The sequence below is a fragment of the Protopterus annectens genome, chromosome 10.part0, assembly GCF_019279795.1.
Source record: "Protopterus annectens isolate FY-2018-M chromosome 10.part0, PAN1.0, whole genome shotgun sequence".
Classification (NCBI taxonomy): Eukaryota; Metazoa; Chordata; order Ceratodontiformes; family Protopteridae; genus Protopterus; species Protopterus annectens.
Genome location: NC_056744.1, coordinates 1,823,766,820 through 1,823,780,463, shown reverse-complemented (window position 1 = coordinate 1,823,780,463; position 13,644 = coordinate 1,823,766,820). Strand labels below are relative to the sequence as shown.

The 13,644-nt window shown below is 42.1% G+C and overlaps 1 protein-coding gene across 4 annotated transcripts in view; it reads right to left on the bottom strand.

The window, feature by feature from the left end:
- PFAS (phosphoribosylformylglycinamidine synthase) overlaps window positions 1–13,644 on the bottom strand; it is a 517,919-nt gene that overhangs the window by 431,368 nt on the left and 72,907 nt on the right. The gene's annotated exons all lie outside the window — the stretch shown is intronic.

The following is a 13,644-nucleotide window of genomic DNA, read 5'->3' as shown; positions in this document are numbered from 1 at the left end:
AAATGAGCATTTACAGTCCTCCTCTCCTACCAGATTTCATCATGTGACCAGCCCTCCTCCTCTACCAGATTTCATCACGTGACCAGCCCTAGTCTCCTATTAGGTTTCATCACGTGACCTCCATTCTAAACATTCAGTGACAAACATGTCAGTACAGGTCACATGACTCCAGTAATTCCAAATTACAATTTTCTTTTGTCCTGGGACCTCCTACATATGCTTTGTATAAGTGACAAACCTGTGTTTTTTATGCTCTTTCTTTCAGCAATAATTTAAAAAAGTCTAAAAACAGTCTACCTGAATCACTGCTCTACCCTGGTCAACAAATGATAACCAAAACATAAATAAAGAAATCTTCAAAGGTAACAGAGTTACTGCAACATCTAATGGGACAGTAGCAATCCATACACATCCAGTTTCAAAACCTGCGCACAGAAACAGTGCTGGCTTTGGATCAACAAATAAAATAAAGTTTTAAACTTTTTTACGCTCAGTGTGAGATAAAATATACTTTCGTACCCTGGGGCCAAGGGAAGGGGATTTGCATGCAATTGGAACACACCATGTTGAAAACTGGGGTGTGTCTTTCATTGCAGGCAAGATATATTAGTAATTATATTATATTAAAGAAAAAAGGTGTACAAATGTGTCATTAATTATCAAAACAAAGACAAACAGTTTTTTTGAGATGAGGTTTCAACACCTGCCCATATTTTTGCCAACCATTTTTTTCTGTAAAGCCTAAATATGTCTACCAAGACTGCGCAGAAATATCAAACACCACACTCCATAAAAGTACATTACACAATCTTATCATCAGCATCATCGAATTTAAACCTTAGCTTTGTTGCCGATGTACTACTGAACACATCTGCAGTGAATGTACAATATATTCCTTAATACAGATTACCTCTTCAAGCAAAACAGATTAAAAAGGATGACATTACCCAAACCTACACTGCCTTTCTCAAATTTCCACATTGACATATTGCAAACGCTACCTTCTTCTGCAAACAAGTCACAAACAAGGCAGTGTAAGACATACCGAAGGCTGTCAAAACCTGAGCTTTCCAACAATGTATAATACTACACATCCCTTGTATGATCTCCAGTGGTGTTAAAATGGATCTAGTTTAATTTATTTAAACTAGAACCATAAATTCCACCAGGGACTTCTCCTGACTTTAGTATGCTGCTAACAGCAACCAGGTCATTAAAGCTCCTCACAGAAGAGGAAGAATTTATGCTAGTCTTGATGACAATCGATAAAGTTACTTTTCTACAACAGATCTGGTACCACGACATAATCTGTATAAAACTCATGCAAGGGCAGGGCTGACTACATAATGCCAACATTCGGTGCATAATGAAATGCTAACTTTAATATTTATTTTTAGCTGCATGTACTTGTTATCTTTACTGTTCTGGATATATTCAGCATTTCCATTACTCTCTCTGCCTGTTTGTGTTTACTGCTCTATCTTTTCTGTGCATCTCAGAGTATATACGCTCTGATCTGTGGAGCATGGCACATGACTGAAAAAAGGTCAATAAAGCAGCCCATCTACCCAGTCAACAAACAGTAAGTAAATAAAATGACTGAACTACGGACAAACTGCAGCTGTAGAGTTTGACTTTTTAAGTTCACCTGCCTAAATTGGTTTAACAACACAACACTGGCAGATTACCTCTGAGAAGAGGTACAATCCTCTTATAAAACTTTGCCTGTTTTTTTATTTATATAATCTTTAACAGCTAGTAGTCCAGCATGGGTAACAGCTTACAAGAAAACTTTGCTAATTTTGTTTTTGCTATGCTTTAATAAATCAAAATTAGCAGTAACATGCCTTTGAGAAACAGAAAAAGCAAATCAATTTACAAACTTTGTAAGCAATGTAACACAGATAATGCAAAACACACAGCTGACTTCCCACAGCTCTATGACTAATTCCTCTGCCTTCCATTCAAAAATACCCAGTGATTGTCAACAACTACCCCCCGTGATCGGCCCAGAGTGGCAGCACGTCAGCACTCTGCTGGCACTTCTAATGAATGCCATGACACATATGTTCATCAAATACAGTCGACAGTTGATTATCCGAACTAACAGGGACCAAGGGTAGTTCAGAAAATCAAAACATATATTGAACTGGATACAAAACTTCTAAAATCTTGTTTTTTCTGCATTCAGGGCACTTTTTCAGCCATTCAGCAAGTCCAGCAAACAATAAAGAATATTTTTCACACACAGGCAGACTACAAGTTCAAAAAACACACACAAGCTAATACGTATAACATTTACATATTCAGACTAAGATTTTTCCTACCCAAAAATTTAGGAAGACTGAGTTTGGATAATCGACTCTGTACTGTACTTAAGAACAGCCTACTTTAGCACAAAATACAGGAAAACTATGCACCTGCCCTAGAAGAGATATGTAAAGCAAAAATGAGATAGGCAGAGGTGGTGTGTGTGTGTGTGTGTGTGTGTGTGTGTGGAGGAGGTGGGTCTGTGTGTGTGCGCGTGTGTGTGTGTGTGTGTTTCAAAAGGTAGTTAGACGCATGCAGTGGGACAGCAAGAATTAAAGTCCTCCATACAGGTTTGTAGGAGAACTGAATTTAACGTTAATGCCCTAGCTTTTTTTTTTTAAATGTTGACAAAAAAAATTCTCCTAGTTCATTTCTCATAAATATAGAGATTATATAATGACAGACAGATCCTGACCACACTGCAACTCTTCATTACAAAATCCGGAATGTGGGGAAAAAAAGAAAAAAAAAATATATGGTAGGCACAGCCCTTGCATTCCCAACAAAATAAGCCAACTCTTAAAATTGTGCTACTACTGAGTCAGTTATATTTTGCAGCTGAGAACTGAATGCTATACTGGGATTCTGTGTTTTGGCTCACTGATGCAGAATTCCAAACTTCAGGATTATTCTCAGTCAAGCAGTTATAGCAGCACTTGTTTAAGCCCCTGCAACATTTAAGTTTCATAATGCAAATTAATCTACTCTACTAAAAAGCACCTCTCATCTATGTTTATCTGTGTAATTTGTTATTCTGTCTTGGCACACATTTATTTTTATTTATTTATGTTTGTTTACCGGGTAGTCCAACTGGGTGGGAGACCCTTTTCAGCACAAGCCCGTGGGGGGGGGGGGGGGCTGCAGAAGTTACACAGAATAATCACAATTATAAAGTATACAAAACCTAAGTTAGAGCAACGTGTTAAGAAAAACACTCAGTTATATGAGAAGATAACCACAAAAATGGAAAAAAAAGACATATTAATATTTAGAGAAACATAACCACAGTTGAGAAAAACATAATAGTGAGGGTTGTATATAGGATGGAGTTAAGGGTATATATTAGCAGTTGAATGTAGAGTTAAGGGTCTATATTAGCAGTTGAATGTAAAGGTAGGGTCAAACAGTCAGCGTAAATATGCTGAAAGGATTGTGCTTGGAAGCATAGGGTAGAGACAGTGGTGAAGTGGCATTCATTCTATCAGGTTCTTTGGTGGTTGAAGTACATAACTAAGTGGTTCCCAGTACTGTTCAAAGAAGGACATGACTCGTCAACTTCAGGAAAAAAAAAAACACGCCTTTTATCAAGTAGTTCTGGTTCACACAAAAGGGTAAAATCTACACACCTATGTCAGGAAACAGACAAAGCTTAACAATGTACTTATTTATTTTTATTTGGATTAGTCCTTCTGGGCCCAAGTCTCCTTTATAAAGGAAGAAAAGCTTTATACTTCAAACTGGGGGGCAGTTACAGTAGTCTGACCGGCTGAACTTTGGCATAAGAAAGGAAAATTGCAGAACACACAGAAGACAAATAAGTCCAAGCAGAAAACACACTACAGTAGAGAGTCTATTATCAGAACTAATTGGGACCTAGGGTAGTCTGGATAATCACAAAATCAAAGCAAGGTGTCAGGTAGTATCACTGGAATCCAGAAACCAGAATACACTTGTAATAAAATAAGAAATACAGTGATTTGCACAGCAGAAATTGTATGAAACACCAAATACCAGTGGGTAATAAGCAAACAATTTAATGAAGGTAAGCAGTTTCGCATTAAAAACAATGTTTCATCAGACCAAACAACAATACTAGAAATACATCATTATAAAGCCCTAAAACACCTCCCATCAATGAAGTGATAATCATCTAAAGAAATTAAATAAAATCAATTACCTGTGTATGTAACAGATATCTCTCTGCTAAGTCTCTCAACCAGCTTGTCTCACACTGAAGACATCATAAAACCACATGTATGCATATATATAGATAGATAAGGGTATACAAAATAATAAAATTGCATACCTATAAAAGCATTTCATATAATCCTCATATATAAATAAAACAAAATTAAAAATAAAATAAAAATAAACTAATGAATTAAAGATCGTGCCTTTAGAGCGGATTTAAGGGAAAGCATTTCATTTAACCCAGGAGGACTACAAGACTGTAACTCTAGGATCCAGCTTTGTTCTCTAGCCTCAGTTTTATTTTTTAAACCTCTGCCTCTAATACCCAACTGAACAACCTCTAAAACAAAAAACTAAAAGGTATGTTGTTGTCCCAAGGCAGTTAGCTAGAGCATTGCTGGTCTTGTTATGTCTGATGTCTCTGAGATGTTCGAGAATCCTGTCCTTCAAACAACGGTTTGCCGATGTAAGGGGCGTAACAGCATTCACAGAAGCGTAATATATCACATTTGCAGTCTTGCAGTCTGCATAAAAGGAGAATTCAATCTCACGTTGTACAATGAGATGTCTAAAGGCATATTTAGAACAAATAAATCTACAAGCCTTACAGTTTAAGCAGGGAAATGTACCACAATGTGCAGAAGATACAGAATGTGTTGCATTTACAACATTCCTATAACAATTTTGCCACTTTAGAGATAGGTAATAAACCGGAGTTTTGTTTCAGGAATAACCTATCAAATTGGTCAGTTCGGGACAATTCTGAAGAACACCACAGTTTCTCCTTATTACATCACAAACCCGACTGATTTCATTAGAGTATGCAATGAGGACTAACTGTGGTATTCATTACATCACAAGCCCGACTGATTTCATTAGAGTATGCAATGAGGACTAACTGTGGTATTCATTACATCACAAACCAGACTGATTTCATTAGAGTATGCAATGAGGACTAACTGTGGTATTCATTACATCACAAACCCGACTGATTTCATTAGAGTATGCAATGAGGACTAACTGTGGTATTCATTACATCACAAACCAGACTGATTTCATTAGAGGATGTAAACGTGCACCTAACTGATCTGCTTTCTGCACGTTCTCTGGTTGTTACAGTCACAAGATCTAACCCACTAGAAAAAAAGGGTCTAGCTCTACTCGCTCTTTCAAACCTCACTTTAGATATGCAAGAGTCAATCTCTCTAGCCGTATAACCTCGTTTCCAGAATTCATTAATTCCTTCAAAGCCTCATCAAGGAATCTTCTTCTGTATGTATGAAGATGCATAATTCAAAACACATGCCCTCTAAGAACATTCCTAGGAATGTGCCTAGTGTGAATGCTACTTTATGCAAACAGGAATTATTCTTACATGACTTCTTATATACAAGTGTCAAACCTACCAAACATATTTCTGGTGATTGTTATGTCTAAGAAATCTAAAGATTCACAAGAATAATTACTACTAAACCTCAAAAATTCAGCAGTATCCTGCATAAACTAAATAAACTCCTGTAATCACTCAGATACCTCTCCACAGCAAAATAAATATCACCAACAAAGCACTTACAGTAAACAATGTGTTTGGTAAACACATTGTTACATAAAACCCTATCATGCTCCCAGTGTGCTAACACAAGGTTGGCCTAGCTACTTGCATAAGCAGTGCCCATAGCTACACCAACCTTCTGCAAATACTGTTCACCAAAAACGAAGGCATTGTTTTCCAAAACCAGCTCCAGAAGCATGCAAATCAAATCAACCTTCATAAGGCTTTCTTCACATACGTCCGTAATCTCAAGGGAAGCACTCGGATCTGCTCAGAACTGGAGGTCAAGGACACCACACACACAAACCCTGTAGATATAGCCAACCTGCAGGCAGACAGGTTCAGTGAAAACTTCACTCCTCTGCCCCCCAAATCAGTAAAATAGGACATCCCTAGTACCTGCCTCCCTCCCTCATCTCTAGGGAGCAAGTCATCACTGCCCACTCAAAGGCAAAAAATACAGCCTCCATGGGACCAAATAACATCCCAGGCTTCATCCTACATAAACTCAGGCAGGAACCTGCAGCACCATTAGGCACCCTATTTAACCAAAGTCAGAGTACTGGCTTCGTCCCAGCAGAGTGGAGGACAGCTACTGTTATCCCTTTGCAAAAAGGTGGAGCATCCACTGATCCAGGAAATTACAGATCCATCAGCCTGATCTGCAAGGCCATGGAGTGGATTACCATGGACCTCATTATCAAGGACATTTGGCAATCTCCAGACACTTGATCCCACACAGTTTGGTTTTGTCAAGGGGAGGTCATGCTATTCAATTCGTTTGACTTCTCTGAGACAGTCACCAAGGCTACAGACGAGGGGAAGATGGTGCACACAGCCTACCTTGACCTGGCCAAGGCCTTCAATATTATTCGCCAGTCAGGTATACTAGATAAATTCTCTCAACTAGGTATCAATCCATATGTTACCAGATGGGTAGCAAACTGGCTCAATGATGGAACTCACCTAGTCAAAACAGGGGAAGCCAACTCAAGTAGTAGACCCGTAACAAGCGATGTACCCCTGGAAGCAGTCTTGGGACCTCTGCTGTTTGGGATATATTTCTAAGAGGTGCAGGCCAAATCTAGTGGGCTATGGCTAACCAAGTTTGCAGACGACTGCAAGCTGGATGCTGTTTCCCCTAGTGATGTGGACATCCTTCAAGAGGGTCACCCAAACAAATGACCGATGCCAGAAACATGGCCTAAACTGAATGCCAACAAATGCATCATCATCCCTTTTGGGGAGAATGATGTTCCCACAAATTATCACATTGATAAGCACTAAGCACGTAATCAGGACTTGGGAACCCAGGTTAATAGCAAACTGACTTTTGACTACCACATTGTTTCCATTGTATGGAAAGCTTTCTACATGGCCCACATCATTAGTAAGGATATCTCATCCAGGGACAAGGTGGTCATGACATCCCTATATTCTTCCCTTATAAGACCGATTGAGTGCAATGCCCCTTTCGGCATGCACCTCACAAAGCACATGCAGCAGCTGGAGAGACCAGAGATTCCTCACCCAGAGAATCCAGGGCCTCAAACATCTACCCTACACAGACAGGCTAAAAGCCTTCTCTCTCTACTCAGTCTCCTACAGACTCCTCAGAGGTGACCTCTGTCTGGGATACAAAGCACTCTCAGACCCGCCCTGATGGGACTGCTGCATGTCCGCAAGTAAAGCTCAACTCGAGTAACCCGCATGCGTGACTTCAACCTGGTCAGTGACATCAATAGGACTTGTTGGTGGGACAGACGTGTTCCAGAGACTCCCCCTTTTGTGGAACAGACTCCCTCTCCAAGTAAAGCAGAGTACCTCATTAAACCATTTTAAGTGCAACCTGGATAACTGGATGGGAAACAGAAAATACACCCCTGGGAATCCACCTATGTCCCTGCTGGACAGTGGCATAGGGTGCTGACTTGTTGGAACATGGACTAAATTCTAGGCTAGGCTTGTAAGGACTTCAGGGCCAATAACCTGGTAACATCCTATGATGTCATCAATGTGAGACACGCTGGATGAGAGACTCAACAGAGACAGATGTCTGTGAGTTACAAACACAGGTAACTGATTTTAATTGATTTCTTTAGATTATTGTGTAGATGATCATCACTTCATTGATGGGAGGAGTTTTAGGGTTTTATAATGATGTTTCTGTAGTACTGTTGTTTGGTCTGATGTAGCACTGTTGTTTTTAATGCGAAAGAGCTTACCTTCATTAAATTGCTGTTTGCTTATTTTTACCCGTTGGCATTTGTTTGGATAATCAAACACATAACTGAATTGGATAAAAAAACTTATAAAATCTTGTTTTTTTCTGCATGCAGGAATACACTTTTCAACCATTCAGCAATTCCAATGGATAATAAAGAATATTTTTAATTTTTCATACACAAGCTGGCTACAAGCTCAAAAAACATACTCAAGCAAAAACATATAATGTTTACATATTCTGACTTTATGATTTTCCTACCTCAAAACTTTGGAAGGCTGGTTCTGATAACTGATTGTTCTGATAATCAATGTTCGGATAATCGACTCTCTACTGCAATTCCACTCAATTCCCAGATCTAGGATCAAGCTGTGGTAAATTAACAACAAGACTGCTTAAATTGTAAGTGTTATTCTAAGCTTCTTAGTCTTGGTTTAAGCACTTGGGCTTTAGGCCTGCCCCTTAGCTCCCCCTGGCCTCTCTCCCTCAGATTCTGACAAATATGGATGGACAATTTCCTATGGTTTCTCCTGCCAGTCTGATTGATATGTGCATCCAGAGACAGTGTAGCAAATGCCTCATGTACACGGACAACAATCTACTATTACCACCTAGGAACACAATTTGTGAGAGATACAATTACATTAAGAACCTAGAGTCTATGCTCTCTCCCTCACAAGCCAGTATATCTGGCATTGAGAAGGTTATCAACACAATCACTACACCTCAACCACCACCCACAACTATATATGTGGAGGTTCTCAACAAAAACAAACCCAAAACAAAGGAGACCTGAAAGGCAAAAAACACACGTGACCTCCACAACCCTCCACACCACATACCACGCATAGTCTACACACCTGTGTCTCGCAACCCCAAGGGCCTAACCATAAACCCAACATATTAGTCATAGGAGACTCCATTGTCGCATGGGTTTCCTCCGGGTGCTCCTGTTTCCTCCCACATCCCAAAGACATGCTGTAGGTGGATTGGACACTCTAAATTGGCCCTAGGTGAAGTGTGTGCATGTGTGTGCCTTCTGTGGAAGGTTGGGCACCAGGCTGGCAACTAGACACTGTAAAACTCCACTACCAATCATGAGCAGACAAGGTGATCCACTGTGGCGACCCCTAACTGGGAAAAGCCGAAAGAAGAAGATTAGTCATAGGAGACTCCATCATGAGACACACAGATGTGCCTCTCACGAGGCTGGATAAGGAGAAAGTCACGGTTAGTTGTCTTGTCAGGTGACAGAATCCGCCATATCACACACACACTCGAGTCTCTTAACAGGTACTGTTATGACTCTGTCATAGTCCAATGTTGGGGTGAACTACTTGAGACGTACATCCCTGGACTATATGAAGAGAGACATGATTGAGCTTGCTGAATGCATGTCCCAGGCGGGTATGTCCCAAGTCTTAAGCAGCATTCCACCATCACTCAGAATGATGCCTCAATACAAACAGAAAATGACACTGACTAACAACTGGCTTAGCTTCTGGTGTCATTCCAGGGGGATCCAGTGCCTGACAGCCTGAGAAGATATGACTGACAGACCACAATGCTTTGCTAAAGATGGCCTGCATCTGTCTCACTTGGGCTTCAGGCTTCTGGCAAAGGCCCCTATCTCCCCCATAATGCTTTTTTTAGGAAAAGTCCTGAGGTCGATAAAACCAACATAAACATTTCAACAAAACACAAAATTAAAGGTCATGCTGCTAAATGCTAGGAGTCTAAACATGAAACTGTACTCATTGCAAGCATTCTTAAGTCTGGAAAATGCTGACATTTGTGGATTCAAAGAAACCTGGTTCAAAGCTGCGGAGAGCACTCCAGCCTTACCTGGTTACTCATCCTATCATACATTCAGACCACAAACTGTGGGCAGCAAAGCCAAAGAAGGTGGAGTTTCATTATACATTAAAGGCACCACACACACACACACACACACACACACACACACACACACACACACACACACACACACACACACCTCTAGACTAGTCAAACAGTATGACACACTGGAAGCACTCCAGGTGCAGTTAACTGTTGGCAAGACCCCTATTCAAATCATAGCTAGCTATAAGCCCCCAAATTTGACTCAAGATGCCCACTCCACCTATCTGGACCTCTTCGAATCTGTCAAGATTCAACCCTTTTCCCTGATCCTGGGTGACTAGTTTTTCCAATCTATGATTGGGTAGTTACTCATGGCAGAATGCAAATGCCCAGAGATTCCTCAATTTATCAATGCAAATGCCTTGGAACAGCTAGTTGATACCTCCACAAGAGGTGATAATATCTTGGTCTTTGTATTAACCAACATGAGTAACCACTGCAGTACCCCTACGGTATCATCCTCCCTGGTAAGATCAGACCATAAAGTGGTCACTTTCGAATTCACAATCTCCCCCGACCTCACTTTAGCTACGGTGAAACAAAAATAAACTTCTCCAATCTCCTAAGGGATGGTATAAACAGCTTCACAGCTCCTTCCCCCTCTGTAGGAACTGGCACCAATGACCAAATCTGCACCAAAGTACTATACAAACATTTATACAGATGCATGGAATCAGGAATACCCGACAGGACAAAATCATTCTCTACAAGGAAGAGTAAACCTGTTTGGTGGACATCTGCAATAAATAAACTATATAACAAAAGGAAAAAAATTACTGTCCAGGACCAAGAAGGAGAAGGTGCCTAATTGGAAGCAATCTCTCCTTAGCCTGAATAAGCAAATAAGAGCACTAGTGAAATCCTCTAAAGCTAACTCTGAGTCCAAATTGGCCACATCTACTAGAGGCAATCATAAGGCCTTCTTCACATATGTCTGCAACCTCAAAGGAAGCACCCAGATCTGTTCAGAACTGGGGGTCAAGGACACCCCGTACACAAATGCTGTAGATATAGCCAACCTACTGGCTGACAGATTCAGCAAAAACTTCACCCCTCTGCCCCCCCCAATCAATAAATCAGGATATCCCCAGTACCTACCCCCTCCCCTTATCTCTAGAGAACAGGTAATCACTGCACTCTCAAAAGGCAAAACATACAGCCTCTGTGGGACCCAATAACATCACAGGCTGCATCCTACATGAACTCGGGCATGAACTTGCAGCACCATTAAGCACCCCATTCAACCAAAGCCTGAGTACTGGCTTTGTCCCAGCCGAGTGGAGGACAGCCACTGTCATCCCTTTACACAAATGTGGAGCATCCACCAATCTGGGAAATTACAGACCCATCAGCCTATCTAGCCTGATCTGCAAGGCCCATGGAATGGATTACCATGGACCTCATTAACAAGGACATTGGCAACCTCCAAATACTCGACCCCACACAATTTGGCTACGTCAAGGGGAGGTCATGTCTGTTAAATCTGGTCGACTTCTTTGAGACAGTCACCAAAGCCATGGATGAGAGGAAGACATTGCACACTGCCTACCTTAACCGGGCCAAAGCCTTTGACACTATTCCCCACTCAGGCATAATAGATAACCTCTCTCAACTAGGCATCAATCCATATGTTACCAGATGGGTAGCAAACTGGCTCACTGATAGAAGCAACCCAATCAAAATAGGGGAAGCCACCTCAAGCAGTAGACCCGTAAAGAGTGGCATACCCCAAGGATCGGTTTTGGGGCCTCTGTTATTCGGGATACATTTCCTGAGGTGCAGGCCAAAACCAGTGGGCTACGGCTGACCATGTTTGCAGAGGAGTGCAAGCTGGGCACAGTCATCAATTCGGCAAGTGATGTGGACATCCTCCAAGAGGGTCTCACCCAAATAAATGAGTGGCAACAGAAACATGGCCTTAAGCTGAATGTGAAGAAATGCATCATCATCCCCTTTGGGGAGAGACACGTCCCCACATATTACCACATTAATAATGTTTTAAGCATGCAATCAGTCATGAGGGATATGGACACCCAGGTTGACAGCAACCTGACTTTTGACCACCACGTTGATTCCGTTCTACACAGCCCACCGCATAAGTAAGGGTATCTCATCCAGGGACAAGGTTATAACATCCATGTAGTCTTCCCTTATAAGGCCAATTATTGTGAGTAGCTGCAGAGACCACAGAGGTTCCTCACCAGAAGAATCCAGGGCCTCAAACATCAACCCTACACATATAGGCTAAAAGCCCTGTTCCCTGTCCCCCCCCCCTCTACTCAGTTTCATACAGACTCCTCACAGGTGACCTCTGGATGACATACAAAGCAATCTCAGACTCCCGCCTTGATGGGGCTGCTGCATATCTGCAAGTCAAGCTCCACTCAAGTAACCCAGTCTGTGACATTAATAGGACTTGTTGGGGGAACAGATGTGTCCCAGAGACTCCCTCATCTGTGGAACAGTCTCCCTCTGCACGTCAAGCAGAGTACCTTATTAACCCTTTTCAAGTGCAACCTGGTTAACTGGATGGGAAACAGAAAATATACCCCTGGAATTCCACCCTTTCCCTGCTGGACAGGGGCTTTGGGTACTGACTTGTCTAAACATGGGCTAAGCTCATGGCTAAGCCTTTAAGGGCCTCAGGGCCATTAGCCTAGTAACTTCATATGATCCTATGACTCTATTTGGTAAACCTCACAGATTCCAGGGAAAAGACTGTGGGGTAAGGACAACAGAAAGGTGCAAGGACAACAGAAAGGTGTACGAAGCCCAGGGAAAAGACCATGGGTAAGGACAACGGAAAGGTGTACGAAGCCCAGGGAAAAGACCGTGGGTAAGGACAACAGAAAGGTGTACGAAGCCCAGGGAAAAGACCGTGGGTAAGGACAACAGAAAGGTGTACGAAGCCCAGGGAAAAGACCGTGGGTAAGGACAACAGAAAGGTGTACGAAGCACAGGGAAGAGACCGTGGGTAAGGACAACAGGTGTATGAAGCCCAGGGAAGAGACTGTGGGTAAGGACAAACGAAAGGTGTACGAAGTCCAGGGAAAAGACCGTGGGTAAGGACAACAGAAAGGTGTACGAAGTCCAGGGAAAAGACCGTGGGTAAGGACAACAGGTGTATGAAGCCCAAGGAAAAGACCATGGGCAAGGACAACAGAAAGGTGTACAAAGCCCAGGGAAAAGACCATGGGTAAGGACAACAGAAAGGTGTACAAAGCCCAGGGAAAAGACCATGGGTAAAGACAACAGGTGTACAAAGCCCAGGGAAAAGACCGTGGGTAAGGACAACAGAAAGGTGTACGAAGCCCAGGGAAAAGACCATGGGTAAGGACAACAGAAAGGTGTACGAAGCCCAGGGAAAAGACTGTGGCTACGGACAACAGAAAGGTGTATGAAGCCCAGGGAAAAGACCGTGGGTAAGGACAACAGAAAGGTGTACGAAGCCCAGGGAAAAGACCGTGGCTACGGACAACAGAAAGGTGTATGAAGCCCAGGGAAAAGACCGTGGGTAAGGACAAAAGAAATGTGTACGAAGCCCAGGGAAAAGACCGTGGGTAAGGACAACAGGTGTATGAAGCCCAGGGAAAAGACCGTGGGCAAGGACAACAGAAAGGTGTACGAAGCCCAGGGAAAAGACAGTGGGTAAGGACAACAGAAAGGTGTACGAAGCACAGGGAAAAGACTGTGGGTAAGGACAGCAGAAAGGTGTACGAAGCCAAGGGAAAAGACCGCAGGCAAG